Genomic DNA, 24,954 nt, shown 5'->3' with positions numbered 1-24,954 from the left:
ATGAATGCTGAAGTTTGAATCTTAAGCTCAGGTACCTTCCATCACTATGTATACCCATCAAACTGGTCCACTTAGGTTTTAATCTGGAACTGTGTGAAACCTAATGTTATACTACATATTAAAAATTAGTGCTGGGAATGCTGCCAAAAGCTATACACATGCTCCACTAGAATTTATTTGAAGCTATTGTCTTCCTCTTCTGAACCTCAGTGCCATTAATTTTGAGTAATTTTTTCTAATATGACTGCGGTGAAAACTTCAAAACCAATATGACCAAAGCTGCAAAGAATTTGGAAGAAAAGTTGAGGTATGAGAGCTGCCTCAATAACCTGGCTAGATGGTAGACCAAGGCCTTGAACAGCCAGAACCTGGCAAATCAGCGCTGTCAAAATTGAGCTTTAAGGCAGCAATAAAGCATTACTACATGTAGTGTCCCTGGCATAGACATCATGGCTTTTTTACACAGCATCCTCCCACACAGCTAGAGAAGAGAGAAGCATTCATTAAAGGATGGATCCTGAGAAACAAACTTTCTCTCCCCCTCAGACCGTCCACACTCCACGATTACACAGGAGATAAAGTTTATTCACACACAACTTTCTCCATTCCCTCCTTCCACACAATTACACATATTTGACTGTGTGATAAACCCCTGCATCCACCAACAGCATGGTCTAGATTTGGTCAAGTTCTGCACACTTAACAAAGTAGATGTGCTGTTCAAGTAGGATTATTGATATGGAGATTCCTGCTTCTAAAAGCTCTTTTTCACAGTAGTTGTTCTAGGGGTAAAATCATAGATATATAAAATAACATAGCTAATCAAATTCAGTATTCTGAACCCATAGCACACGACCCTCTACTTTTTTATTTTTTTTCCAAAAGACACCGTAAGTCAGTTCAGCGACTAAATCATAACATACAAAAGACATCCAAATCGGTATGAATTTATTGACAAGATACTGGATTCGAGGGAGCCTGAGAGCTCATTTATTTTCCTCATGTCATAAAACAGCCACATGTTTAGCTTCCGAGAAATATTATGAATCCCAGAAAAATTTCCCCAAAGAAAGGACTGTATTATGATGTCTTTAATGTATCACATCAACAATTTTTAATACTTTCTACAACAGAGGATAAGTAAAACATATTTATCAAGTCATTAGTAAAGTAGAGCACACAGTAGATACATTTTCCATCTGATAATTTTAAAGCAGTGAAAAGTATGTTTTCATTTATTTTCTTATTAAGGAACAGCATCGAAGTCTCATAATGTAAAAAACTGAGGTGAGGAAAAATATAATATATAAATCTAATGCTCAGCAAGTATGTGGACTTGTGTGTCTGGGAGGACCTAGAACAGCATTTGAGTAGGTAACTACTTTGAACCATCCTACTGCAGGAGAAACCACAGCAATCAGCAAAAGAAATATATTCCCCTTAGTATAACCTGCTTGGTTAAACATGTATTCTCAAATGATAGTGATGTCTGGCAGGTGTTTAGAGAGAAAATACTGTGGGGTGGGAGAGGGAGAGCATACTTTCCCTCTTCACACTGAAAATTCCAAATTACACTTTCAGTAACCCAGATGCATGGGATCCTCTCAAACAATTTCACGTAAATTAGACTTCACTTTTGAAGTCTAAGTGAAAGATATTGCAGTGCTGAGGAGAGGACAATCTAAATAAATTCCCAACTCTGGCACTAAGAACTTCAGCACTTTCAGATTATTTTCCTTTAATTTGAATTAACATCTAAAATATTCCACAAACATTAGAGGAGCAGGGGCATGTGCTGCTTTATTTCAAGAGACACAGGAGAGGATGCAAAAGGAAGTTACAACTCTTGTCACAGCCCGTGTACTTGTTTTTATTCTTGTGTCAATTTAAGCACAAATATTTAAGTTTTTCAAAGCTAAATAAACTACCTTATTTAGTTCCAAGTGACACCATGTGTCTAGATGTCCCAATCAGCTTTGAAAAACCACACATACCGTAATTTCAATTCTGACAATGATTTTACTCTGGATCTATAATATTAAAATGCAATCAGAATATGATCCTTCCATCAGATTTTGTTTACACATCATTGTATTCTGGCTGAGAATAAACTGACATTTTGTGATAGAAAATCTCATATTTTATATGCTTATATTTTTCACAGTTTCTATGATTTGGAAGTTTCCTCCATGAGGCTGCAGGCAGAACTATTAATTAGTACCAAATGAAGGACAGATTCATCACTGTCAGTATCCCAGTGGCTTTGTTTTTTCTAAAAAGGAAATTCTTTAAGTGCCTGTTTGATTTATTTGTTCCTCACAGTTATATGCAGTTACAACAAATTGTTGATCATTTTCATCATTCTTATTATTGCATACAGAATATCTGAACATGCTCCCATTGAAGTAAAAAGGAATCTGCCACTTATTTCAATCAAATAATGTTCAGACATAAACGTTGCAGCCAGATTCAATAATGAAAATATGCATTGACACTTCAGACTCATCATCATTTTATACTGAACAGTGCAATTATGAATTGTTGCTTATGTGTCTGAAGGAGCTTGTTAAAGCCAGGCTTTAACAACAAGAACAAAGTTGCATGCTATCAGGACTAGTCAGTCCTAAGAATTTTGCCAAAAACTTCTGTCATCATCATTTTGAATATATCCCAGACTCCAAACCGGGCAGCATTCTGATGTGGTTCTACCTGTAGCTTTTGCTTAAAGGAAGCATACCAAAAATACCAAAATTGCTTTCATACTGGGTCTATCTGGGATGAAATTAACTTTCTACACAGCAGCCCCTATGGTGCTGTGTTCTAGATCCATGACTAAACCACTTTTAGCAACACACCAGTTTTCTGGCTATTGCTGAGCATTGCTTGCACAGCCTCAAGGCTGTTTCTCGTCCTGTCCCCACCAGAGCAACTAGGCTGGGGCTGGGCAAGAAATGGGGAGGGGACACAGCTGGGACAGCTGACCCAAACTGATCAGATTGATATTCTGTACCAGATAACATCATCCTCACCAATAAAAATGGGGTGTGGGAGGGTTGCCTGCCAAGGTGGATGTTGCTTGGTGAGTGGCTGGGCATCAGTCTACTTATATGAGGTGTTGAGTGATTGCCTCTGCATCACTTATTAAACTGCCTTTATCATGACCCACAAGTTTTCTCACTTTTGTTCTTCCTATTCTCTTCCCCATCCAGCTGCGTGGGGTAGCTGGCAGTGAGGGAGTGGCTATGTGGGTGCTTAGCTGCTGGTTGGAGCCAGCCCACCACAGCTTTACATATCGCAAATTAGGTTTTATTACTCCATAAAGAGAAAAAATTATTCTTTCTTCATTGAAAAATGTTTAAATGAGATTAAAAGGGGGGTGGGGGAAGGGAGGGTCAGTGGAAGTGTGTCATCTGCATCCTGCCCATAACATTATCCTAGTATTTCTCCCTTTCCTTTTAGACTTCTCAGTCACCAATGTTTTAGTTGCTTTGTGGCTGCAACTAACTCCACAAAATCTCTTCTAAGGCCTTAGGAAAAGTATCATCTTTCCATTTCTTGTGAAATTTGACTTAGTGCTAACTCAGTGGATTTTAACTCATATGTCCCATAATCTCTGCTCTTACCATGGGCTGTCTATATTCAGTGTCTCACACAGTACATCTGAATTGCTAAGAAATTAGAATGTACTAGGTTATTGTCTTCCTAAATGCTGTGTTTTCAACAATCCCAGCTAGCTCTCTGCAGAACAATAGGTACTCTCCAGGAACAACTTGGGGAATATATACTCCAGAAACCACTACCAAAAGGTAATATGGACAAACACACACACCCGTTTTGGCTCTTCACTGTCCTACAACAGTAGCCCAAAAGGCTTTAAAGACCTCTTACAACACATCCCTGCAATTTCATGGTAAGAAACACCACTGTGGTGAGCTGTAACATAATCCTAAAATCATTCAAGATACTTGGAACTGCAACACTCCATCCCCCGCCCGCCCACACACACTTCCACCGTTCTGACTTGGGGACATTTGTCCAAATCCAGTGTGGGGTGAACAAACTAATACACTCTAGAAGGAGTCAGATGTTGTCTGTGCAAATGCCAGTCTGAGAAGGTGGTGCTGAAGGTAGTGAGGGTTCTTGGACTCTGTTTTCTTCAGCAGTACAAACAAACCCTTATAGACTGGCTGTCTAATCCACCTTTGTTTCAGAAGATGCAAGTCTTACCTTCTCTAGCAAAACATGGTAAAGATCCAGCAATCAACTACAAATGAACAAGTAGAGGAGATGAAATCTGTGACATCCAGATGTAGAATAGAAATATATTTAATAGCAAAAGAAAACAATATATTTGAAAACCTATTATTTGGATGGAAAGTAACTGTTTTTAAAAAAAACTATTTAAGTGAAGAATTATTTTGGACAAAAAAAAATAAAAAGTTATTGACTTCTTCCTCAGATTCCATTTATGGTAGTAATTCTTATTTGTGACTGATCAAAGTGGTGTGAACACTAAAGAAAGCATTCTATTTGAGCAATCTGAGGTTTTCATATGAAATGAAGCCTTAAAAGAAAAGTCACTGATGACTGCTCATTATTTCTTTCTTTAATTTCCTGTCTTTCTCCTTGTTCAGTATGGGGTTAGCAAATACACACAGTCCAGAAAAAAATACATGTATATTGTCTTACTAGTCTTCCTCTGATATTTTAATAACCAGTTTACTGTTTCTGGATCATGTAATGAACATTCCAGCCCAGCAGCATTTGGAGTCAGTGCATAAGTGTAAATAGGCAAGTACTTCAGTCAAGGGATTTTGGTAAAGAACGACCGTGCTGTGCAAGTTTAAAATGAGAAGACTAGTACCTAGCACAATTCATCTCACTTTTTGGTTACGTTTATTGTATTGACACAGTGAAATACTACCACTGTGTAGCAAATTCAAGTTTGCAGTTACGGAAGAAAGCAGATTTTATAGGGAAAAGTTGGCTTGGAGCCCATATTTGTGATTAATAAGCATAATATTTTAGGGGATCTAAACAAATACAGAGGAGTATAGTAAAACCATGAAAGAGCTTCATTTTTATATGAATTGTGCTATACTCCTGCCCTCTGTTCCAGTGTTTATCTTCTATATAAACCTACTCTTCCACTATGTAGGATTTATTATTATGTATTACCTGCTCAGAACCCATTGAATCAGGGTGCTTTTATCACAGACAAAGGGGTGATTTCTTCTGCTCATAAACACGCACTGTGATCAGTAAAGCACTGCATTCTGTATCATCTCTTAGTCTAGCAGGATTTCTGCAGAATCTTTATTTTTAAATTGCAGCCTAAACTTCTAGAGTCAAACAGGCATCTTGCTAACCAAACAGAGAGCTTCACATGCATAAAGAATGAGTTTTATCACTGCCTAAGTACCTCAATGGAAAAATATGCAGAGTTGCATAGAGGTGGGTGAGTAACATGGTAAAGTGTACCCTTTATTTAATACAAAGCTGCCCTTTGTGGATGATGCATCATGCAGCAGGCCTTGTTGGCTGAGTCAGGAGAAATGAATTACTAACCACCTGGATCCACAGTCTAATCCACATAATATTGCTGCTGGTGAATGGATAGAGCAGCAGCAGAACTGAGACTCTGAAGTGGCAATAATAACACTGCGGTGGGTCAACCAGCAGTTCACATTTTGAGAGGCACACACTTGCCTCGAACTGTTGTGAAAGATTCACAGAAAGAAAAAGGCCTGGAGTGTAGGATCATAAAATAAAGTTTGACAGTCAGCATTTAATTTGCCTCTTTCCAAGCCTTCTGGAAGACGAATTACACTAGGAAATTGCAGTCATTAGCAGGGCAGTCTTATGCTTAACAGACATTTGGACTTTTCTGCTCCATATATTTGCCATTCTAGCCAGCAAGGGTGGGCCATACTTCATGAATTTTATATTGTGACCAAGAAAAAATCACCTGATGATGAGCAAAAAGGAGAAAGAAGATACAAATGGGAGGAAAATGAAGGGTTTTGTTCTGGAGAGAACACTTCCATTTGCTGCCTTAGCTTTATGTGTCAGGCAACAAGCTGTCTTTCAAAGAATGAAGTTTGGATCTCACCCATGTTAGCAAAAATCCAGTATTGACAGCAAGTATCCTAATCTAGGTTTTGACTGATGCACCCAAGAAACTGGCACCAAGAATACGTTTCAAAGAAGTTAAAACTCATTAATGTTCTTCCATACTAGCATCTTTGTAACTTACCAAATACTAAGGCCAGGTGTATCTACAAAAAAGCATTTGAAACACAGAAAATCTTCCAGATTGCTAGGGTTTTTTCAATATTTTTTGTGTGATTTCATTCTTATTGAAAATTGATGTACATGTTATTTAGAAATTAATCAAACAGAAAAGCTGGCAGACTCTTGTTCCATTCAGTGAATGAGTTCCTGCTGACCAGTATGATTTAATATGAGGCTGTGTCAAACACTAGTCATCAGTCCACACTGGTTCAAGCAAAATCTTCCAGTAGGTTCCCATTACTTTCCTTCCCAAGTCAATAATAAACTAAATGACAACTAATGTTCACTCTTGTGCAGCGTATGTCATACTTACAACCCATTTAGTAAAGACTGCCTCTGATCACATTTACCATATGTTTTTCACTGACACTTTAAGAGTAACTGTTCTGCTTCCTTAAACAAGTCTCAAATTGTATTGAGAATTCATCTTTAAAATAACAAACAATAATAGATGTTGTTGTCTCACCCATCTTGTGCTAAAAGCCTTTTCATTTCATGCAGAGTCATATCCTTAGAATATTTCTACCAATTGCTGTTCACATCACCAAAAAGATTTCTGTTTTCTTTTGTTTCTTACAGTCAGGTTAATATATACTATCAGGATGCTAAGTGTACACCACTAAGCTTTTGGCAAATGCTCTAGGGAGTGCATCAGGAAGTAAAAGTCTTAACCCACGGTTATATTCACTCTGTAAAACATACCTCTACCGCTGAAAAAAAAAGTCCCTGTAGCACAAAGAGAATATTTACTGAGTTCCTTTCAGCAATTTCAAAACCATACAGGAATTGCCATTCAAATTGATCACACCTAAATAAACTTCATTATTTTATGCTTGCAAACTAAGAAGCTTGCTCTATGTAGACTGATAGCAATATTTTCTAAAGGGACTAATGCTGTCTTAAAGAAAAGCAGTGCCAGAATCCTCTTGATACATCAAGGAGAACAAAATAAAACAAAAAAGATTAGCATTAGCTCTCTTTCCCAGAATGTTTCCCCTTGTAGGTAAAGGAGAGATAACTTCCATATGTATCTGCCTCTTTTTAGTCTATACATTAGGTAGAACCATTTTGTTATTTCTCCCTGCAGTGACCAGCAGATATACTAGTCCTGCTTTTTTCTCCTATTTTCTCTGTGATTTGCAGAGCAGAAAGCCTGTCAGAGTCTCCTTGCAGCCTCTGGCTTAGGGCAAAATGAGTTATCCTGCAAAGAGGAATGGTAGAATAATAAGTCTCTTACAGGTACATATATATTCTGTTTAGAGCTTCTTCTGAACATCTTCAAAAGTACACTATTGTCACTTTTGTTCTTTCATTAAGAGCAATCTTGTGACAAGGTCAGCAGCCTAATAAGGTTTTAAGATAAAGTCTGTTACCTAGTATAACTACGAGTTTTGCATTTTCACTTTTGTTGAGTTTGCTATTGTGCCTCAGAATCTTAGGAAAAAATATTTAGGATCAGATACTAAGAAGTTTGTAGACATCTACAAGAAGCTTTGAAAATTCTGTTATTCATCTCTGGGTTGCACTCTTAATACCTCCTTAAACCTGTAATCTCCGATTAAAGTGCTCCTTTATGAAACGGGGACTGTATTAGCAATTTACTTCTTCCTTTACAAACAGGTTGCATAAATTAAGACTGTGAATTGACCACTGCTCAGATACTGGAGGTCTATAAGATGCATAGAACACAGCCAAATAAGATCAGCATGTGAAACGAATACCACACTTAACCTGCCAGCTCTAATTTCTCATTAAATAAGGTATCCACAACTTGATTCAGTCATCCCTGAAAGACTAGCATTTTTTCTTCAGTTCAGTGTCAAAAATAAACAAACAAAAACCTACAAAAATCTTTCTTTACTTTCTAAAGACAAAAATTTAAGCTTAAGACTCCAAGCCAAGCCAATTCATTTGTACTTAAAAATGAACACCTGAGATTGCTTCTGCTGAACCTCTGTCACTGAACCTTTATCCTCTAGCAGAAATAGTGAAAGGCGGTTGGGAGGGAAGGAAAAAAGGAAAAGACCTTTACTTGATAGCAAAGACTTGCAGCGGGGCATTCTATTCAACAGCATATATGGCACATGCATTTTCATTCCTGGGCATGTTTTATTTACAGCTGTGATTTCTTTTGCTCTCTTTTTCCCTTCTGAGTTCAAAGTACTTTCAATTTCTTCTGTGCTCTATTCTTAGCCAAGAAGATTTTTCTAACAGAAAGTGAGGGTAGTGGAATGGAATGGAATGGAATGGAATGGAATGGAATGGAATGGAATGGAATGGAATGGAATGGAATGGAATGGAATCACCCAATTTTGATAGCACATTCAGGATTGCTTAAGCTTCTGTAACTAAAGGAGGTGGGCTTAATGTATTTTTCTTCTACCGAATTAAAACAGTTTGTTGCCCACTTGAATATAGAAAACCTGAAGATGAAATGGTGAAGTAACAGTGCAATATTAAAATTGTGCACTTTGTGTCAGAACAAATTCTCTGTAACTATTTGAACATCAGGACAATTAATTTACCTCATTAGGGAATCTTGTTTATTTCCTCCCAATTTTTCTTCAGACATACCACTTCATTTCCTCAGTTCCTAACACACTGTAACACTTTATTTATAACACTTCACAAGGTGTCCTGGCTTAGCCTCAGCTGGCCAATAAATACCATGCAGCCACTCACTCATGGCTCCCCACTACCCAGTGCTATTCTCACACAGTAAACCAAAACCAGGACACTAGGGAAAATGCATTTTTCTGTATGAATGCAGAGGAGAGCACCTGTAAAGAAAAAGCAATATATCAAGTCCTTTTTATTCTATTAAGAATGAGTTATAATTAAACCTGTACAAAATACTGATTTTTCATTTCATTGTCTGAATGGACCCCCACATGCACACACAAAATAAACTCAAACCCCAGAAATATTTTCAAGGTAAAGACTTGTTTAGATTTCTAGTGCTTTTACTCCTTTATAAATAAAATTGAGTCAGATTTAATTATGAAAATAATTACAAAGACAAAAATTGAGTAAGTATATGATTTGCTTTCTGCTCTGTAAAATTAATACCTGAATTTGATCTTTAAAAGATTGAATTAATGTTTTTGGTGACTAAAAATTGCATTTTTAGTACATGAGCTGCACATGACAAAATGATTCCTCTCTGCTATAGACCAGACGCAGCTCTGCTGGGTCATCTTTTCCTTTCCACAAGGTCTCTTTATTGAAAACTGTTTAAGTACAGTAAAAAATAATTTTGAGTTGTGAATTTGATCAGATACCAGACTCATGACAGACTTACCATCTACCTACACACGAGTTTTAGCAGTGGTCGGTTAAAAAATAAGTGAAGTTGTATTTACAGTCAATGAAAGATCACATATAGAAGAGGGCAAAATGTAGGCTGAACAAATGACTAAATTTGCAGAAGTTTTTGACTTTTGGTTATCTAATGTTGATTCCCACCTACTGTAACTTAAATTTTAATGAATCCTGACTACTACCCTTGCATGTATTTCTTCATAAAATCAAAGAGGACCATACTAAAGGGTAACAAGGAAGAGTGGTGTTTTCTGTGATCAAAACTATTCTGTGTAGTTTGTCTCTTATGAGAAGAAATTATACTCATTTCAATATATAATTTTATTTTCACACATCTATTCTAAGTGTTTGATCTAATAAATAGTGCTTTTATCTTTAAGCCATACTGAAACAATTATTTTTGCATGCCTTCTTGTGACTTTTTGTTTATCTTAATGTCTATGACACAAATAGCTTCCTGGGAGCCAGGTACTGAAACAAATGAGATAAATTTCATTTCTCTATTTTCCTTGAACTTGAAAAGTTGGTAATTGTGGCTTTTTCTGTGTGTGTGTGTGTGTGTGTGTGTGTGTGTGTATGTGTGGTGGTGTTGTTTTTTGTTTTGTTGTTGGTGGTGGTGGGCTTTTCTTTTTTTTGGCTAACATGTTAGTTCTGTGCAGAAAACCACTAAAGCCCATTGAAATTCATGTAGGCCTATGGAAGGGCCATTTGGCTGTAGACAGTGTGGTTAATCCAGAACTTGGGGCTCATGTGAATAAGAATAGCTGGGTGTAGAAGGAGGTTAGAGAAGCTGGCTGAAGTGTTAGTCTTCTATTGCGCAGTTTTGTTATGCTGTTTAAATTAACATGCTGAATACAGTGCTTCAGAGGTAAAGCAATCATGGGACTGTAACTGCAGTGTGAAATACATTATGATTTACAAGGCACTCTGATGGAAGAAAGAATGATGGATGCTTTCAAAGACTGCCTACTGCATCCACAGAGTGAAATCTACAAAGCATTCACTTCTGAGAAAAATTCCCCATTCTCCATTATATCAGTGACAATTACTTGCATTACAGCCACACCAACAGTCTCCAGTCAAGACAAGAACCCATCAGGCCGAAGTCTTTTCAGGTATGTAATACCAGTAGCTAGTGAAAGAGAATAAATCGGCTGTACTGACAAAATGGGTAAAGAGGCAGAAGACTAAGTGAGTTCAGTTCCTTGAGGACAAGTCAGTGGAACAGACAAATCCAGAACCCACCTCTCCTGACTGTCATCCACTGGTTTAGCATTAGATCATGTAGCCACTATTTGACATCATCTATGATGTCAGATCACTTGTATGAAATTTCCACATAAATAGTTTAAGCCACATTTTAAGACATTTTTTTGGTAGATGCATTTGTATCCATTTGTACATATAGAACTTCAGAGCATCACTCAGTTTTGCATAAGAATATAATTTCTAAAAGACAATAATGCTGGTTTTGTCAGATATATTTTCCAGTTTGAAAAGAATCCTTGTCTTTCCTAAAGGACAACTGAAGAGCTTACTGAACTTAAACTATCACCAAACTCATCAAGAAGTGTAAAAAATTAACAGTTGTATTTTATGTCATTGGAATTTCTCTGGTACTTGAAATGACACATAATTCTCACCAGTTCGGTGGAAAAGAACAACTAACTATATGAATCCTAACAGAGGACAAACTCCTACATGCTTTTTTGAGAGCTGCTGCTATAAAACTTTATGTACAGATAGCACATGTGCAGGTTTGTCAATCATCAAAGACATGTCTTCCATTTTTATATTGGCAATTATCAGATGTGACACATTCCCAAATTACATATTACTTCAAAACCTTCTGGACTATGATACAGAATTTCGCTTTTATTTTTAAGTTTCTCCCTGACCAATTTACTTAAATTGCCCTAGAAGCAAAATCAGTTTCTTGTCATTTCTAAGATACTCTCCATCAGCATTTGCCCTATGGAAAAGGTCCGTCAAAAAGCTAGTTCTGAATTTGACTCAGGAAAAGCACAAAAATAAATCCCATGTTTACATGGTACACTTCTGTGACAGGTAGTAAGATTGTGCATGTCTCTCCTTCCAATATACTCTGAGCAAGTCATGTCAGCATTTAGGTTGCTGGAGAAGCTGTGCAAAAGGAACATGCCTTAAAGACAAAGATCACTATCCTCTGAATATGCACTGGTTTCAAACAAACAAAAACCCAGCTAAGGAGTATGCCTGGAGATGGTAAGTAAATTTCCGTGACTTAAAAGTGTTAAAACTTTTGTTTTTAACATCATGTTATGTACTGTTATCATATACTTCCACTCCACAGCACAGCAAACTTTGGATGTCAAAAAGAAAAATGTCCTACTTAATGAGGAGCTGTTGCACTCAGATTATTTGACTGATTGTCCCTTCTTCCTTATATGCCAGGGCAGCTTCAAAATCAGGGCAACTGCCACACATGACTTTCAAATCAAGGACATATTAATTTGACACAATCAATTAGTTCATTTTCATTGCATAATTTTGTGTCTTCCATCTGCAAGTGGAAGGCAACACTGACAAATTTAATTTAAAATGAATATAATCATTAGACAATGAAGAAATCTTTTGTTTGTTTTGCTTTTAAAGACTGAAATTTCATTATATTGTAAGTGGGAATTACAAGGGAAAAACCGGAACTCATCTTTCAAAATGGAGTCTCAACACATGGTGAAGGCAAAGTTTACTTAATCTCCAGGATTACACAGCAATTTTTTACACAGTAATTTCAAATTTTTTGGTCATAGTGGTTACACTCTGATGCTGCCTTTTTCTTTTTTCTTTTTTTTTTTTTTTTCCCTATGGGCTTAAGCCAGAAAGATTTGCCTGATTTTACAAAAAAAAAAAAAAAAAAAAAAAAAAAAGAAAAAAAAGAAAAAGGTACAGTAACCAATTCAGTATGCTGTTTCCAAATGAAAATTGTATTTTTATATTTTTTTCTGTCCCATTCAAATACCTTTTTTTTTTTTTTAATAATAGTATCCATACTATAATAAAATCAAAACAATACATTTTCTGTTGCATGCCCATGGATCCTTCGTATAATACAGTCACTTCTGGGTGAAATGCAGAAAAATATCCAATGAAAGGCTGAACTTGCAGGTAAGAAGACATTTGTATATGCATTTTTTAAAGGATTTTATTGTATCCTGGTGCATAATGTGTACAGAGAGCAAAAGAAACCTGCTCCCTTGCACTGGCTTCCACACAAGTCAGCAGTTCACAGGCATTCAAATGTACACATTACTTCATCTAGACAATCTTTACCACCATCAACAGCACATGTTACCTCAAATAAATCTATCTGGACATTGGTTGTATTACCAGAGTTTTACTCAAACATATATCATATGAGCGCAGTAGAACAAGAACACACAGGATAAATACTTTCAATGTACCAAAAAATGTTATCTCAATACTCACCTAGCTCCTCACACACAGACAAGTACAATAGCATAATAGGTTACAAAAATAAGTCTGTAACTGTATAGCTCCATTTAATGACTAAATGTACAAAGCGACTAAGAAACATTCCACTAGTAGATAGAATAGATGTAATTAGTAGAGATTTAGAAATACTGCTCTCTTAAATGCAAGGCAGGTATTTGTTGCACGACTTACTCTGACAACCAGAGAAAGACGCTTTGCAATCAAAAGGATGGCACTTAAATCCCAGCCTCTAAAACACAGACATTATTCCGATAGCCTTTAAAATATATGACTAGGACTGAGATCTGTGCAAAACTTTCTATTATATACACAAAGGCACTAAATCTACTATATCTGCTCATGTGAGAGGCAATATTTCCAGCTAAAAAATACAACAATATAAAGTAGAGTGACCTCCAACTGTGTATCAGGCAGACGTACATTTGGGTATATACCTTTCACCAAGTACAGTTCAGAAACAGAGAGTAAAAGGATAGGTCTTCTACTAATCAGCCTCTTCAGCCATGCTTCATCATTTTTAATTGTCTTTAAGATATTATTTATTTTGATCTCTTCTCAAACGAACCCCCTTCTTCAGCCAGATAACATGCCATTTACAAGTGGTACCGTGAATTCTGTCATGTGAGATTAAACACAACAGTGCACTTTTCCACTTATGACTGATTGCCTCATTTTTTTCCATTCTGACAATCTTGATTTTTCAACCCTTCCACAAAGTTCCATTATTCTCATCGCTCTCTGGGAGAAGACCTAGTTTTCAGAGATCCAAAAAAGCAAAATGCAAAAGGAGAAGCAATCTTGAACTTGATTTTTTTCTCTTTTATTATATTCATGCATACATGTATACATCATTTACACTGTCTTCATAAATCATTAGGTGTTTTTCATTTACCATTTAGACCAAATCAAATGGAATTGCATTCTGCTTTTGAAAGCTTTGCATTTTCTAGTTGCTTTAGAAGACGGGACAGGTCTCAAGTTCAAGAAAGGGGAAACAGTTGTTTATATCTCCTAAGAAGATTCAAGAAGCTGGAGTTTTCATGTAGAGAGCCTTCCTCCTTAACACGGTGAAGACTGAATAAAATAATGAGGCTGGAACATCCTGGACAGTCTGAGGTTTACTTGCATTTTGGATACAGCATTTCTCAAAATTGCAGAACATGTAAGTAGCCACCAGCTAATAAGGAAAATAGATCAAACAGACATATTGAAAATTTGTAACTGTATTGTAATATAAGTTTGCTAAAAACACAGCTAGCAATATTTAAGAAGGGAGCCAAATAATGTGTCCTTTATGAGGTGTTCCTTTCACAGAATCACAGAATGGTTAGGGTTGGAAGGGATCTCTGGAGATCATCTAATCCAACCCACCTGCTAAAGCAGGTACACCTACAATAGATTGCATGGGAATGTGTCCAGGCTGGTTTTGAATGTCTCCAGAGAAGGAGACTCTACAACCTCTCTGGGCAGCCTGTTCCAGGGCTCTGGCACCATCAAAGTAAAGAAGTTTCACTTTGTGTTTAGACAGAACCTTCTGTGCCCATCGCCTCTCATTCTATCACTGGACACCACTGAAAGGAGTCTGGTCCCATCCTCTTGACACCCACACTTGAGATATTTATAAGCATTGATGAAATTACCTCTCAGCCTTCTCCAGGCTGAACAGAACTGCTCTCCCAGTGTCTCCTCATAAGAAAGATGCTCCAGGTCCCTAATCATCTTTGTAGCCCACCACTGGACTCTCTCCAGTAATTCCTTGTCCTTTTTAAACTGGGGAGCCCAGAACTGGATGCAGTACTCCAGATGTGGCCTCACCAGGGGAGGATAACCTGCTGGTTACACTCTTTTTAGTGCACTCCAGGATACCGTTGGCCTTCTTGGCCACAAGGGCACATTGTTGACTCATGTTAAACCTGTTGTCTACCAGAACTCCCAAGGCCTTCTCTGTAGTGTTGCTTTCCAGCAAGTCCATCCCTAACGTGTACTGGTGCCTGCAGTTATTCCTCCCCAGGTGCAGGACCCTACACTTACCCTTATTGAACATAATTAAATTCTTCCCTGCCCAGTCCTCCAGCCTGTCCAGGTCTCACTGAATGGCAGCAGAGCCTTCCAGTGTGTCAACCCTTCCTCCAAGTTTGGTATCATCAGCAAATTTGCTGTGGGTGCACTCAGTCTCTGCATTCAGGTCATTGATGAACAGGGTGAACAGGACTGGACCTAATACTGACCCCTGGGGAACCCCACTAACTACAGCCCTCCAGCCAGACACTGCATCATTGATCACAACACTCTGAGCTCTGCCATCCGGTCAGTTCATGATCCATCTCACTGTGCATTCATCTAGCCCACACTGCCTGAGCTTGCCTATGAGAAGGTTGAGAGAGACAGTGTCAAAAGCCTTGCTGAAGTCAAGGTAGACAACATCCGCTGCTCTTCCCTCGTCTACCCAGCCAGTCATGCCATCACAGAGGGCTATCAGGTCGGTCAAACATGATTCCTCTTTGTGAATCCATGCTGACTAATCGTGATAACATTCTTTTTCTCCGCATGCTTGGAGATGATGTCCAGAGTTTCCAGGGGTAGAGGTGAGGCTGACTGGCCTGTAGTTTCCTGGGTCATTCTTCTTGCCCTTCTTGAAGACTGGAGTAACAGTGGCTTTCCTCCAGTCCTCAGGCATCTCTATTGTTTTCGAAGACCTTTCAAAGATAATGGAGAGTGGTTTTGTAATAACATCTGCCAAGTCTCTCAGCACCCGTGGGTGCATCCCATTGGGGCCCATGGATTTGTAGATGCCCAGCTTGTCTAAATGAACTCTTACCTGGTCTTCCTCAGCCAAGGGAAAGTCTGGGATACCTGAGGGCCGGTCTCAGCAGCAAAGACGGAAGCAAAGAAGGCATTCAGTAACTCTGCATTCTCTGTATCATCTATCACCAGGGTACCCACCTCATTCAGCAGTGGACCTACATTTTCCCTAAACTTCCTTTTGCTGCTGATATGCTTGAAGAAGCCCTTCTTGTTGTCTGTGACATCCCTGGCCAAACTTAATTCCAAGTGGAGTTTAGCCTCCTCACCACATCCCTATATACTCTAACAGCCATCTTATATTCCTCCCAGGTGGTCTGCCACTTTTTCCAAATTACATAAACGTCCTTCTTCCACCTGAGTTTTAACAGGAGCTCCTTACTCATCTACGCTGGCCTCTTACTCCCTTTACTTGATTTCTTCATCATATGGATCCATCAGTCTTGAGCTTGGAGGAAGTGAAGTTCGAATATTAGCCAACTCTCTTGGACACCCCCCACCTTCTAGAGACTTATCCCATGGGATTCTTCCAAGCAGGACCTTGAGGAGGCCAAATTTTGCCCTGCTGAAGTCCATCGTTTTAGTCCTACTTATTATCCTGTTCTCTCCATGCGGGATCCTGAACTCTACCATCTCATGGTCGCTCCAGTCAAGGCTGCCCCCAATCATGACATCTCCAACTCATTCTTCTTGGTTTGTTATGACAAGGTCCAGCAGCACACCTCTCCTTTATGGCTCCTCCACCATTTGTGTCCAAAAGTTGTCATCACTGATCTGTAGGAACCTCCTGGACTGTGCATGCTTAGCTGTGTTGCCCACCCAGCAGACGTCAGAGTGATTGAAATCTCCCATGAGAACCAGGACATGTGATCATGAGGCTACTTTCCAGCTGTCTGTAGAGAGCCTCATCAACTTCCTCTTCCTGATCAGGTGTCCTGTAGTCCTCGATTTGGACTAAGTTTTGGGTTTCTATATTGGTAACACAATTTTAAAACAACAGAAGTTAAACTGTTATTGTTGCGCTGGCGTGAATTTAAGTGTTAATAACCTGTTTCTACTGAAGAAGCAAATAATAACAAGATTATTTAACATAAATTGTTTCATATGTTTTATTCACACATTAACTTGGGCTCACAAACAATTTTAACAATATATTGCAGCAGCAGGGAGACAGGAAGACAGTTAATGGTGTATTCCTGAGGAGACATTAAACTCATTAGTAGATCCCAGGGTGACTATGAGCCACAGAGAAGATGTGGGCAATTGCATTCCTGTGTGTCTGGCAAGACATTTCCAAAGGGATGGCAAGCATTATGCAAAGCCCCATGAGAACTCACCTGTACTGCTAGTGACCATTCTCATTCCTCAGGCTCAAGAAAGAGCAGCTCCATCTGGGATGAAGGCAAACAAAGCCTCAGCAGCTGATCAGGGGCATGGAGGACCTACAAAAGAAGATAACTAGAAGGAGCAAGACAAAGGCTGAGAAGGCTGCCATCGCTTTTGAGAAAGACATCAAGGCTGAAGGCCAAAGAAGGAAAAGGGCTACTGAAGTGCAGGGAAAAAGATGATCCAGAATTCAAAACAGCTGAGGACTTCTTTCTAAGAGAATGACCTCACCATAATCAGGCTAGAAGCAGATGTCCCTTGGTGCTTTGGTAAGGAATGGGGATTAAGTCCTGCATGCTGTCTGTGTCTCTGCAAAATCCACGCAGAGGGAACCAGATGCCTTTCTTTCACCTCTGGCATGCCCACAGCCAAAAGAATGCCTATGGTATAAATGCCCTTCTTTACATAATCTGAATGTACAGATGAAGGTACCGGGACACCCAGAAGCTGTGCCCAGCACCTGGCCACCAAAGGCAGGGACAGGCCCCTGGGCCTCCTGTGCACAGGGACTGCCTTGGGGCCAGCACCCCGAAGGCCTTCCTCTGAAGTATGCTGGGAGGAAGGATGGTGGGCAGGGCTGCACAGTGGAGCCCTGTCACTCCCATGTCACAGTGCAACCACCCGGCAACGCAGCAGTCACAATGCTCCGGCACAGGATCAAAAGGACCATCCTCCTGTGTCCACTGCCAGACCAGGCTTGGGGGCACCCTGAAGACATTCAAGAAAGAGTCCTTGAGGAGCTGGTGGAACCACTTGGAGGGGGCTGAGGAAGGAAGACTGGAGGAGGCTGGACAAAGCTGCTGGAGGTTCTCTGCTGCAAGGTCAGATTCTGGCAGGGTCACCTTCAAAGCTCACTGGAGTGATGGAAATCCTTTTCAGCTGGAGGGCAGCGCCAAGACCAAGGTAATGCATTCTTGAGGAGCACTGCAGAGCTCACAGTTCTCATCCTCTGCAGAGCCAGGGGCAGCAGCTGTAAAAAATGGGAGGCAGAGACGTTGGCAGGGAGATGTTGCCAGTGCTTTGGAGCAGCCACTGGTGTCCTGCCAGGCGTGGGAAGTCCACTCTTGGAAACCCCTGAGATGGCTCCAGGTGGATGGAGAACAGAGCTTAGGAAGCATGATCAGCCTGTGGGATGAGGAGCCAGGTCTTGCTCACATGTTCAGTCGCCAGTGCTGGCGTCAGGAAGGAATTTTCCCCCAGGGCAGATTGGTACTGCTCCCTGGTGTTTTTTGCCTTCCTCTGCAGCACTAAGCAAGATCAATTGTCAGAAGTCCTCTAGTCCTTTTGGCTCGGTTACTGCCTGATGCTCATGCACCACAAAGATGGCCTCTCCTGCCCTGCAGCTGGGGGGAAAAAGGCTTTTTGTTCCCCAGGGTGAGCTAGCAAGTGTCCCAGGGTGTTTTTTTGCCTTCCTCTGCAGCACTGAGCACAGCTTCTTGCCAGGGCTCCTTTCAGCCACTTTGGTTAGGGACTTGATGCTCCTGGTCCACAAAGGCGGCCCTCATTCCCCACATCCTGGGCAGAAGAAGCTTTCCAAACTCCCACAGTGGTCCCCCAGAGTGGCCTGTGGGGGCTGCTTCTTGCCCTCCATAGCACTGAGCACAGCCCCTTGTCAGGGCTCATCTCGGCCCTTTCTTCTTGGTTCCTGCCTGCTGCTCTCACACCTCCAAGGCTCCATTCATGCCCTGGTGCTCTTGGGCTCTCATGCCCAGTGTAAGATTGCAGTGGGAACGAGCTCTGGTCTTCCCTGGGCTCCATTTCCCCAGGGGTTCTTGCTGGTGCAAAACAAACTGTGCTTGGAAGGGCTCCAGGCTTGCTGCACCATCTGGAGCTGCCACTTTTCATCTCTCCCTGCGTGTAACGCAAGTGTGGGGCAGGCACAAGAACACTATTCATACATCACTGGCCAAGAAGCACAGCACAGCAAGTTTTGGCAGCAAAAAGTGTTCTTTTTTTTTTTTCCTTCTTGTTCTTCTTCTTGTTATTTTTATTTTTCTTATTTTTGTTCTTGTTTGGAAGAGACCCTTAAGATAATTCAGTCCAACCATAACCTAAATCTACCACTAAACCATGTCCCTAAAGCACTGCATCTATAAGCCTTTTCACACCTCCAGGGATGGTGACTCATCACTTCCCTGGGCAGCCTGTTCCAGTGCTTCACAACCCTTTCCATGAAGAAATGTTTCCTAATATCCAATCTGAACCTTCCCTGGTGCAACTTGAAGCCATTTTCCCTTGTCCTATTACTTGCTTATTGGGAGAAGAGACCAACAACCTCCTCGCTACAACCTCCTTTCATGTGTTTGTAGAGAGCAATAAGGTCTCCCTTCAGCCTCCTTTTCTCCAGGCTAAACAGCCTCAGTTCCCTCAACCACTCTTCATAAGACTTGTGCTCCAGACACCTCACCAACTTTGTTGCCCTCCTCTGCACTGTCTCCAGCACCTCAATGTCTTTCCCACAGTGAGGAGCCCAAAACTGAACACGGTATTCAAGGTGGAGCCTCCCCAGCATCGGGTACAGTGGCACAATCACCTCTCAAGTTCTGCTGGGCACACTATTCTTGATGCATGCCAGGATGCTGTTTGGCCACCTGGGCACACTGCTGGCTCATGTTCAGCTGGCTGTTGATGAACATCTCCAGATCCTTTTCTGCCAGGTAGCTTTCCAGCCGCTCCTCCACAAGCCTGTAAAGCTGCATGTGTTTGTTGTGACCCAAGTGCAGGACACAGCACTTGGGCTTGTTGAACCTCATACAATTGGCCTCAGCCAAATGATCCAGCTGGCCCAGATCCTTCTGTAGAGACCTCCTAGTCTCAAGCAGATCTACAATCCCACTCAATTTGGTGTAGCATGTCACCAATCATTTCCGCTTGGTTTACTGGCATTTTATTTTGCTCCCTATCCGTGTCTTTCAGCTCGGGGCTGTGTACCTGGAGCACAACTGGCCTTACTATTAAAGATCAAGGTAAAGAAGACATTTAGTGCCCCAGCCCTTCTTTCATCCTCTATCACTATGTTGCCCCCTGCATCCACCAGAGGATGAAGATTCTCCTTAGCCCTCCTTTTGTTTCTGATGTATTTACAGAAGCATTTTTTGTTACCTTTACAGCAGTAGCCAAGGTCAGCTCTAGTTGGGCTGTGGCCCTTGTAATTTTCTCCCTGCATAACTTCACATCATCCTGGTAATCCTCTCGAGTAGCCTGATCCTTCTTCCAAAGGTTATAAATTCTTCTTTTATTCTTAAGTTCCAGACAAAGCTCTTTACTCAGCCTGGTCAGTCTTCTTCCCCCTTGGCTCATCTTCCGGCACATGGGGACAGCCTGATCCTGTGCCTTTAAGATTTCCTTTTTGAAGAGCCACCAGCCTTTCTGGACTCCTTTGCCCTTCAGAACTGCCTCCCAAGGGACTCTGCCAACCAGCCTCCTAAACACAGATCAAAGTCTGCCCTTCAGAAGTCCAAGGTGGCAGTTCTGCTGCCCACTCTCCTTACTCCTCCAAGAATAGAAAACTCAATAATTTCATGATAGCCATGCCCAAGACAACTTCCAACTGACACATTACCCATGAGTCCTGCTCTGTTTGCAAACAACAGGTCCAGTGGGGCAACTTCCCTAGTTGGCTCACCGACCAGCTGTGTCAGGAAGGTGTCTTCCATACACTCCAGGAGCCTCCTAAACTGTTTCCTCTCTGCCTTGTTGCATTTCCAGTAGACATCTGGTAAGCTGAAGGTGCCCCACAAGGACAAGAGCTAGTGATTGTGAGAGTTCTCCTAGCTGCCTGCAGAATATTTTATCTGCCTCTTCATTCTGATTGGTTGGTCTGTAACTACTACCAGGATATCTGCCTTATTGGCATCATACTTGATTCCCATCCATAAACACTCTATCATCACCCTTATCAAGCTCCAGACAATCAAAACACTTCCTATCATACAGGGCTATGCCACCTCCTCTCCTTCCTTGACTAGCCCTTCTGAAGAGTTTATAGCCATCCAATGCAACACTCCAGTTGTGGAAGTCATCCTATCATGTTTCCATGATTGCAAGTATAACATATTATAGCTTTTCTGCCACACAATGGCACAATCACAACAGTGGCAACACAACTTCTTGTTCTTGTTCTTCTTCTTCTTCTTCTTCACCATCTTCTTCATTGTCTTCTTCATCATCTTCTTCATTTGTGTGTGGTTGTTCCTGATCTCATTCTTCAAGTTCTTCCTCTTCATGAAACATGGACTGCTTGGCTTGTATTCCTGCTGCTACTTTCTGTGACTCTGTGGCTTTCCTTTGCTAGACTCCAGGCGATGCTTTTTCAACCTAAACTGAAGAATGCATCAGGCTGCTCCTGGCTGCACATGTGCATTGTGTGAATGCTTGTGAGCACTGGCTCTTGAACAGGTTCAGAAAAGCAAATCCTGTTTCCACTTGCAACCTTCATGATTTGTGTCCTTGAGAGTTTTTTGTCCTCTTGTCCCTTGAGACAGTCAACAGCATCTCCCAGTTTAGTATCAGCACATGAGATACTAGGGTGCCTTCATCTGCATCCGTATCATTGATAAATATATTGAACAGAACTGGCCCTAGAATTGAGCACTGACTAACACAGCTGATGACCTGTCACCAGCCAGATGTAGCACAGTTCACCACAACCCTTTAAGCCCTGCTGTTCAGCCAGCTCTCCAACCAGAGCATTGTCTACCTGCTCATCTCCCAGATGGACAACTTGACCAGAATGATGCTGTGAGGGACAGTATCAAAAGCCTTACTAGCGTCCAGAAAAACTACATCCCCCACCTTCCTTTCATCCACAGGGCTCACAACCTTTTCATAAAAGGATATAAAATCAATTAAACAGGACTTTTCCTTTGTGAACTCATGTTGACTTGGTCTGATGATTGCATTGTCATCTAAATGCCTTTCAATATCACCTAGCATGATCTTCTCCATTATTTTTCCAGGTACTGAGGTTAGACTAAGTTGTCTGTAGTTACCTGGGTCTTCCCTCAAGCCCTTCTTGTAAACTGGAACAGTGTTGGCTAGATTCCAGCCAGCAGGGACCTCCCCATGCTCCCAAGACCTCTGGTGAATGATAGAGAGGGGTCTTGCTGTAATATCTGTTAGCTCCTTCAGAACTTGGGATGAATCCCATCAGGGCCTGTGAACTCACAAGGATTCAACTGATTCCTATACAATTCTAGTGTCCATAAATCGAAACAGTACAGAACACTCCATAAAAATAAGTCCTACCTCCTCAAATGGATAATTTCTTTGGGAATTTTTTTTTGTTTGTTGCTTGGTTTTTGTTTTATTGTGGGGTTTTTGTTGTTTATTTTGGGTTTTTTTGTTTTTCATAAAAGAGCAGATGAAAAAGGAGGCAATAGCATGCCAAAGATAGAAGTGAAAACAACCTAGCTACAGCCAGGAGAGAATTATGATCAACATATTCTGACAATCATGGCAGAACATAGCTCACATTGAAGCCAAACGTGTGTTAATCTGCCAGTATTGATTGATAATTTTTGCATTAGAAAAATTGTTGTATGAAAAAATGCAAAGTTAATCCATTAAAAACTTTCTATTCTAAAGAGGGCAGATGAAGTTTAAACCCCCACAAAATATAAAACTGTCAATCTTCACTCCCCTTCTTTCTTCAGACAGATTTTTTTTAATTACCAGAATTGAGCAGTCTTAAATTAATATATCAGTTTTCTGTAAAGTTAAACCTTCAGATGCTAGTACCACATCTTTTGTATTACTGAGTCATAAAATAAAAGGTGTTAGGGTTTTCTAAAGATGTACCTTTGCATCTATAAGAGGGGAAAAATAAAAGAAAAATCTTTTCTGGACGTCCTGATGATGCTGCAAACGGCTACACAAAATTAGTTTTGTGTATACATAAGCACATTTTAAATTAGAAGAATCAGTGATCAGAAGACAGTTTTAAGATCATCACCATAGGAAAAAACATAAACCAGAGATTTAATTTTAGAAAATATATATTATTTTGAAGTACAGTGCTTTTTCTTTCTGCACCTTGAGGTGATTAGGAAGAAGTCATGAGAATGAAAGTACTGGAACTGAGACAGATAATGAATAATGTGTTATAATTTAAGACAGTGTAAAAGGTATAAATCTACTGTCTGTCAAGATCTTTACTTCAGAATTATTCTTAGCTTTTAAAATTCCACAGGTTCAGAAAATACAGAGTTTGTAGAGCTGTAAAATGTGTCTTAAAGGCATTTTGCGGGTGTTCCTGCCTCCTCTCTTGGGCAGTCTGAGTAGAAACTCAAGTGCCCAAAGTTTATGAAGCCTTTCAATGTGTGCTTAACTGCCTTGCAGTGGTAAGATATTGATTCCAGTGTCACCCACTGCAGAAGTACTATATTGCCTTCTGAAAGGCACAAATTGCATAGAAGGCTGGAGAGTAAAAAAATTATCCTTTGCACTTGAGAACAGATCCTCTCCACAGCCAGAGAGTTGCCAGAGTTAACTGGCTGTGAAATGGGAAGTTGCAAGATGGATTGGGGAGTTGGAATTGTTTAATCAGCATTTTGCTAACTCAGACATGGAGATCCTGTCACTTCTATTTCAAATGTCCGTGGATGATAGCACTGCTGCCCCTGTGCCCCACACTGCAATACTCTCAGAGCTGTTAGCACTGTCCTCCAACTTCTAAAATTGGTGTAGATATTAAAATAGGACAAGGGTATATTGGTTTAATAAGTAGAGACAGGAAATACACATTTTAACTGTACACACTGTAAGCAGTAGTGTCCAGGTAAGGAATACCCAGCACTTGAACAATAAGAGTTACATTCTTCCTAATTCTGTGTATCTGCGAGACCACAGTAAAAACAAACAAACAAACAAACAAAAACAACAACAACAAAAAAAACTGTCCGGCAGAAAAATTTCTTCATGGTGTGAGGACAATGACGGGCTGTATTCCCAAGGGACTTCGCAAAGCAGCAACACCAAACCAGGTTTAAGCAGATGTGTGTAGTAAAGGTATCACCCTATCTATCAATCACATCACACTTCACAAACATGATCAGCTGTGAACAGAAGCACACACAGTACTTCTTTTTCTCTCCTGAAAAAAGCAAAAGTGATTTCAGCTGATGTGACCTGTGTAAGAACAGTATCCATTCAATAACCCAGCTTAAGTGCAATTTTATGGAAAAGTGTTGGACACCTAAAAAATGTCCGTTGAAAAATAAAGACAAAACAGATCTAACTGTGATCTGTTTCCTACTTTATATTCATCTTTCAAAGATTATAACACAAGTCAGGTTACACACCTGATTACTGTCCTTTTGGGCATGCAGCAACACAAGTGTTCATTTGTGCAATTAGTGATGGAACTAGCTGGAGAAATGGATGGAGGAACCTCTAGTTGCATGGAAGCTGTAACTCACAGGAGATCAAAACAATCTATTCCCTTAAAATCTGAGTAAAGATTGTTTATTTAAAAGGACTTACAGGATTCCAAATGTCTTGATTAAGCAGTTGTATCACCCAGACCAAGTGGATCTAAACATTAGTAAGCAATATTTGTAGCTGCTTGTCCTTCCAACTTGATTTGTTCTATGGAAGTATTTCTTGTGACCTTTAGCCTTTAGTCTCAACATCTCTCATTAAAACTGGCAAAGAAAT

The 24,954-nt window shown here is 40.2% G+C and overlaps 2 long non-coding RNA genes across 7 annotated transcripts in view; one reads left to right on the top strand and one right to left on the bottom strand.

The window, feature by feature from the left end:
* The window catches only part of LOC110361764 (uncharacterized), a 91,958-nt gene that overhangs the window by 30,584 nt on the left and 36,420 nt on the right, over positions 1-24,954 (bottom strand). The window contains exon 2 of the long non-coding RNA XR_010470217.1: positions 17,250-17,354. This is a non-coding gene — a long non-coding RNA (uncharacterized LOC110361764). The remainder of the gene's footprint in view (positions 1-17,249; positions 17,355-24,954) is intronic.
* The window catches only part of LOC110361765 (uncharacterized), a 106,744-nt gene continuing 83,426 nt past the window's right edge, over positions 1,637-24,954 (top strand). Inside the window, exons 1-3 of one of the 6 annotated variants that reach the window (XR_010470214.1) lie at positions 1,637-8,651; positions 10,676-10,730; positions 11,745-14,272. This is a non-coding gene — a long non-coding RNA (uncharacterized LOC110361765). Of the gene's footprint in view, positions 14,273-24,954 lie in introns of all 6 variants that reach the window. The other 5 variants (XR_010470216.1, XR_010470213.1, XR_002418552.2 and 2 more) reach the window with 5 other exon arrangements.

The sequence above is a fragment of the Columba livia genome, chromosome 2 (genome assembly GCF_036013475.1).
Source record: "Columba livia isolate bColLiv1 breed racing homer chromosome 2, bColLiv1.pat.W.v2, whole genome shotgun sequence".
NCBI classification, from domain to species: Eukaryota; Metazoa; Chordata; class Aves; order Columbiformes; family Columbidae; genus Columba; species Columba livia.
The sequence above is the reverse complement of the archived record's forward strand: the minus strand, read 5'-3'. Positions and strand labels throughout refer to the sequence as shown.